General features: G+C 54.1%; 1 long non-coding RNA gene across 2 annotated transcripts; it reads left to right on the top strand.

The window, feature by feature from the left end:
• The first annotated feature begins 411 nt into the window (after positions 1-411).
• Positions 412-5447, top strand: LOC141277093 (uncharacterized). Of its 2 annotated transcripts, none has more exons than XR_012327836.1 (4): positions 412-461; positions 1567-1664; positions 2836-2953; positions 5351-5447. It is a non-coding gene; the product is annotated as an uncharacterized lncRNA (long non-coding RNA). The 2 variants fall into 2 exon arrangements; XR_012327837.1 differs by lacking the exon at positions 5351-5447 and adding an exon at positions 3085-3122.
• The last annotated feature ends 337 nt before the right edge of the window (positions 5448-5784 follow it).

Genomic DNA, 5784 nt, shown 5'->3' with positions numbered 1-5784 from the left:
TTTAGGGATGAAAGCTGTAAAACACATTTTTTTTTAAGCCAGCACTGACCAGGAACCTTTAAAGAAAACTCTGAAGGTAGCAAGTAAGGTGTAGTCATTTTCTAAAAAAACAAAAACAAAATCATCTTTATCTACCTGCTATAGATTGAATTGTGTCCCCCATAATTCATACGTGGGAGTGCTAACCCCCACTGGGACTGTATTTGGAGATCTGGCCTTTAAAGAGGTAATTAGGGTTAAGTGAGGTCATAAAGGTGGGGCCCTAATCCAATAGGACTGGTGCCCTTACAAGAAGAGGAAGAGACACGGGGCGGGGCTTGCACAGAAAAAAAGGCCACACAGGACACAGCAAGAAGGCGGCCGTTGGCAAGCCAAGGAAAGAGGCCTCAGGAGAAACCAGCCCTGACCACACCTGGATCTTGGACCTCCGGCCTCAGAACTGTGGGACCTGAATTTCCCAGGTATGGGCCACTTTGTGGCATTTTGTTACGGCAGCTCTCGCTGACTTATCCAGCACCTTATATACCCTTTCGTGTCACAGCTACAGTTGCAAAGGGGCCCTTTTTATTTTTTTATTATTTTATTTTTATTTATTTATTTATTTTTTGTGTTACGCGGGCCTCTCACCGTTGTGGCCTCTCCCGTTGCGGAGCACAGGCTCCGGATGCGCAAGCTCAGTGGCCATGGCCCACGGGCCCAGCCGCTCCGCGGCATGTGGGATCTTCCCGGACCGGGGCACGAACCCGCGTCCCCCGCATCGGCAGGCGGACTCTCAACCACTGTGCCACCAGGGAAGCCCAAAGGGGCCCTTTTAAAATCAACGTGGACAAGCTTCTGCAGCTGAGAAATGAACCATTTGCCACCTTGGGCAGATTTCCTACGTGATGTTGGTCTATTCCGTAGCCCAAGACCTCTGCACGAGGGTCCCTGTCCATCCCCTCCACCTCAGACTCCTGCATCCACGCTTGTTGGCAGCCAGTCACCCACTTCACAGAGGGCGCTGGAGCCGTCCCCTGGGTCCCCAGGCTGACCATTCCACCTCTGTCAGCCTTTCCTCCTGTCACTCGAGAGCAGCTGCTTCTCTTCCAGGCTCAGACACTTGTGCACCTGTGCTTGGAGTCTGCTACACCCGCATCCTGCCCTGAACCTCCTTCCACTGATCTGTCCTCATGGCTTGAACGTCGCCCTCAAAGGGCTCCTCCTTCTTCCTCTGCTGCCTCTCTCTCTCCTGCGAAGACAAGCTTCTGGAGAGATCTCTATCTATCCTCACTTTGCAGCTGCCTCTTACTTCTCAGACTCACCCAGGTTGGCCCCTGCCCTCGTCGCTACAAGGAAACAACTCTCGCCGGGGCCGCCAGGAAGCTCCGTGGGGCTGAACCCCTTGACGAGGCAGCCGTGCCTCTGACCTGCGATGCTCCTTCCTCGGCGACACACCTGTGACGTCTGCACCCCCATCTCCGGGGCTGCTCCAAGTCCGTCACCTCCTGTCTGCCCGTGTTACATCCGGAGCTCCTAAGGCGTCAGGCCCTGGGCCGTCTCCACTTCGTCCTCTCTCTATGCCCACAGGTGGACCCATAGCGGACTCAGTGTCAGTTGTGTCCCTACGGCTCAGACCTCTCCCCTGTCCTGTCACCAGGTGATTGCACAGGAACTTCAAATTCCAAGTGAGCCACCCTGAACCCGTGACCCCGCTTCCCCCGCCCCGGCAGCAACCTGCCCCTCACCCCCCATTAGGGGCCCCCAGGAGTCCCACTCACTCCAATGCCTTAGTCGCCGGACAGGGACCCAGGAGCCAGCCTCGGCACCTCCCCTTGTCCCCATATGCAAACCATCACTGAGTCCAAACGTTGTCCTCCTAAAAATTTATTAATTCCACTGACTTTCTTTCAATGCCACCAGCCCCAGGCTTCTGCAGCTGCCAGTGTCTTTGTCCTGGGCCCTCCTGTTGTCACCATCACAGGCAGTGACCCGGCCTCTTCCTGCTCTGCAGCCAGAAGGGGATTTGGGAAATGCAGCTGTAAGCACGCCACAGTCCCGCCAGCCGCTCCCCAAGCTCCCCCAGGATGCCTCACGGTGTCCCCGCGGCACCTAGAGCCACGTCCAAAGCCCCGGGCTCACCCCAGGAGATGCCGCACAAACAGGACCTGCTCTGTCCTTCCCGTCCCACCGGTCTCGGCAATTTGGGCCCAAGACACAGGCAACTGTATTTCCCTCTCAGCTTTACTTACACTGCATTGGTTTCATGAACTAGCAGCATTCAGTCTCTTTCTCATGTTGCAAATCGTTTGCTAGATTTTTGGCTTCGAAAACTGAAATAGCGCTGTTAGCAGCACCCTCACAGGAGCCCACAAGTAAACCGCCTGAATTATTCCTGATGCCACGGCCTGCTGAGCGAGGCGCTGTACTTGGTGAGCCCACCTGGCTGGACCATGGCTTGGGTGAAGGGTGAGGGCAGCAGATCCAGCCCCAAAGCCGGCGACGTGTAAAACTGGGTTTTAGAAATAGCCGCCTCCTCGAGACGGGAGAAAGCACACACCCCTTCGGATGAGAGCACTGACATTTCAGGAAAGCGGCACAACAGGGCTTCCTTCTGAACTTCTGTGAGCTTTACTCAAAGCAGGCAACGGCGGTACGGGAGGGCTGGTCGCCTCTGGTCCTAATCTTAGCCTCGGCGCCTTCAGTGCAGCTGAATAGGCACCTCTCTCATTAGTGAAACGCCTCTGTTCACACGGCGATGCATTTATGTCGCTTTCATGTAGAACGTGGGCTGAGCAGAGCCAGCCGTCGTCCTGCTGTATCACGTGGTCCCCCCACTACTCCCCTCTCCACCTCCAGGCTGAACTTCGGCCCCACTGAACGGGCAGCTGAAGGGCCCCAGAAGGACAGAACCAGTGAAGGAGAGAGGATGGGTGGGCAAGCGGCTGCCTGTATCCCTGACTCGGAGCACGACCAGGTACGGGCGGGGGGCGATGGTGGGGATTTTCAATACCCTGTTTTCTCAGCCTCTTTCACTGAAATGTTCATGGATGAGACCAGCTTCTCCCATCCTTCCCCCTGCCTATCCTCAACCAAGCGGTGCAGCAGGCATGCGAAAGGGGAGCCTGGCTGTGCTGAGGTCCCGGCACCAAGTAAGCACTGTCGTTCAAAGACGGCATCCTCGCGCCGGAGAGCAAACACGGCAGCTGTCTCACATCACTGCATCTTTCCTGCTCAGCCCACAGACTCATCCTCAGGGGGCTGAATTTACCGCCCTGAGTCCCAAACACATACCTGTCTGCTCTCGCATCTCCCAGCAGGGAATAAGGGACCGTGTGCAGGGCTGGAGGTTCACTGACCCTGCTCGTTAAGTAACACGGGACATGAGGGAGGGCGCCGGATGGCGTGGCCTCCTTCACCTCACGATGAGGCTTTGCTGTCCTGTGGCCACGCAGCAGCTTTGAAGTCAACCAGCCTTGGGTTTGAATGTGAGCTCTGTCCCTCCACAGCGTTGTGACCTTCCCTCGGCTACGCTGAACCTTCCTGTCCTCTCTGTGATAACGAGAAAAATTCCCGCTCTGCCAGTGATTGTTTGGAGACTCAAAGAGGCAAAGGATGAAAAGCAGCTTCAATGTTGCCTACCAAACCAGAAGTTACGTGATACAGTGAAGGAAATTCGAGATAAAATTCTAAACTTCAGTAACTTAGGATGTTTTTTATTTTAGTAGAGAGAAATTTTCCTTAAATTTCCTATACATTGTCAACAAGACTCATTCATTCGTTGCCTCAACAAGTATTTACTGGGCACCAGCTGTATGCCAAACAGTGCTCTCGGTACTTGATGTATGTGAAGTGGAGTGAGCACTTAATGACCTGGCACCCTGGCAGGGGTGGAGGAGCCTGGATTTGTAGTGTTTGCCAACTACCATGGTGTAAATATCCCACCATGGCCAACTTCAATCTACCAACGACAGGAAGAGTTAGGAAGTGATGCCCACAAAGGGCTATGACTCCAGCACAGAAAAAGGTGAATTGATAAAAGGAACTCCCCCATTCCGTCCCACCCTCAGGAGCCTTCTACCCAGCTTCGCCCCTTTGCCCCTTGGAGACACATGGGAGCCAACATCCCTCCCCATCAAATCTCTCTAAAGGAAGCTTTCAGGGACAAAGCAAGTTTTTTTAACGAGACTTTAAATTATTTCTATTATCACTGCATTGCTTGGTTTTGTTTTTCTTCATGAAGTATCAGATAACACCGGGTCCTGCCCCAACTGTCCTTACACAAGGAGGGCCAACGCTCATTTAAAAACAAAAACCTGGCAAAAAAAGAAAAGCAAAGTCACAGTCCTTCCACACTGTGGATGACCTACTCTCTCCTCTCTGGTCTTTCTTAAGCAAAGGGACCCCCAGGCTGGAGGAGCGAGACCCTGCCTGGTTACCTGCTCTGGGCACAGCTGGCCTTTGGATGAGCCGTCCTGGTTCTGGGTGGGCGGAAGGGAGCCTCCCGGTCCTTTTTCTTTCCCGGGAGCCTTTGCAGCTAACCTGCAAGTGTGTGACCCAACGCACCACCTCCCCCAGAAGAATCTCCCGGGTTCCAGGGTAGGTAAGGATGACACAGAAGGAGGCCGAGGATGGTAAAGTTTTGCAGCTCCCAGGGCACAGCTCTCCGACTGTGCTAAATATTTCCTGGACTTTCTTTTTTAATATGAAGCAGTGGAAACTGGGGGAGAAAATGAATAGGAAGAGTTTTTGCCAGTCTGGGAATTTGCAGCTCTCCACGTTGGCCACGGTCCACTTTACGAAACTAGGCCTGGTCCCCGGAGGATGCAGGGTCAGGAGTAGGGGTGGTCCAGCACCTCGGGTGCAGGAGGCCTCGTGAGGGGCCTCTCTAACTGGAGACACCTGAGCAAACATATTCCACCAGTACGTGGCCCGAGGTCGCCGGCTGCCTGGATCTGTGACGGACAGGTGTCCCACTGGGATGAGCAGGTGCCACTCGACCTGTCGTGAAGCTGTTCAGCCGTTGGTGACGGCATCAGAGCCGGTGGACATGCAGATCAAGGTGAGAAAACAACGCTGTGCCGGTTGCAGATGTGACTTGCAAACTAGGGGACAGCAGGAAGCACAATGTGTCCACTTCTGCCTCCAAAGGCCCCGGGGAATCCAGGACACTTCGAAGGCCCGACTTTCCCTGGAGGCAGTTCCTGAGGACTCAGAGACCAAAGGCAACAGAGGCCTCTCTGCTGGGCCCGTTGATCCCCTGACGGCCTCCATCCTCAGGCAGAGCCTGGGGCGGTGGAGTTGCCCGGCTGGGCCCCCGTCCTTGCTCTGTAACCTCGGGCCAGGGGCTCCACCTCTCTCTGCTTCCTCTCAGCTGTGACGTAGAGTCACCCAGAGTGCCGACCTCGGAGACGAGTGAAGTTGCCGGATGGACCTCAGCGGACTCCTGGGACCACAGGCTTGTTTGACGCTGTAGGACGCGCATCTTTGCTTTCGTCAACTAGGATATTTTACAAGTCGGTAGAGACACAATTAATTTGTAGAAAAGTGTTAACTAAGCAAATAATCCTGCCCACAGAGATACGTACGGTGTCCCTCGGAAGGCAATCGATCATCGCCCTGCGATCGCGGACACATTTGGCCAGTTTACACCCATTTGTAAACTCAAGTCAGCGTTCCTTCTCTGAAATCTATGTGTGGTCCCTGGAGTTCTCTTTTGAACCAGGTGTCTTGCTACCTTACTGTTTTCTTCGTTAATTAATACACTCAATAAAATTTTTGACACGTGTTGATCACGTTTGTATGAGA

Source organism: Tursiops truncatus, chromosome 18 (assembly GCF_011762595.2).
Source record: "Tursiops truncatus isolate mTurTru1 chromosome 18, mTurTru1.mat.Y, whole genome shotgun sequence".
Lineage (NCBI taxonomy): Eukaryota > Metazoa > Chordata > Mammalia > Artiodactyla > Delphinidae > Tursiops > Tursiops truncatus.
The sequence above is the reverse complement of the archived record's forward strand: the minus strand, read 5'-3'. Positions and strand labels throughout refer to the sequence as shown.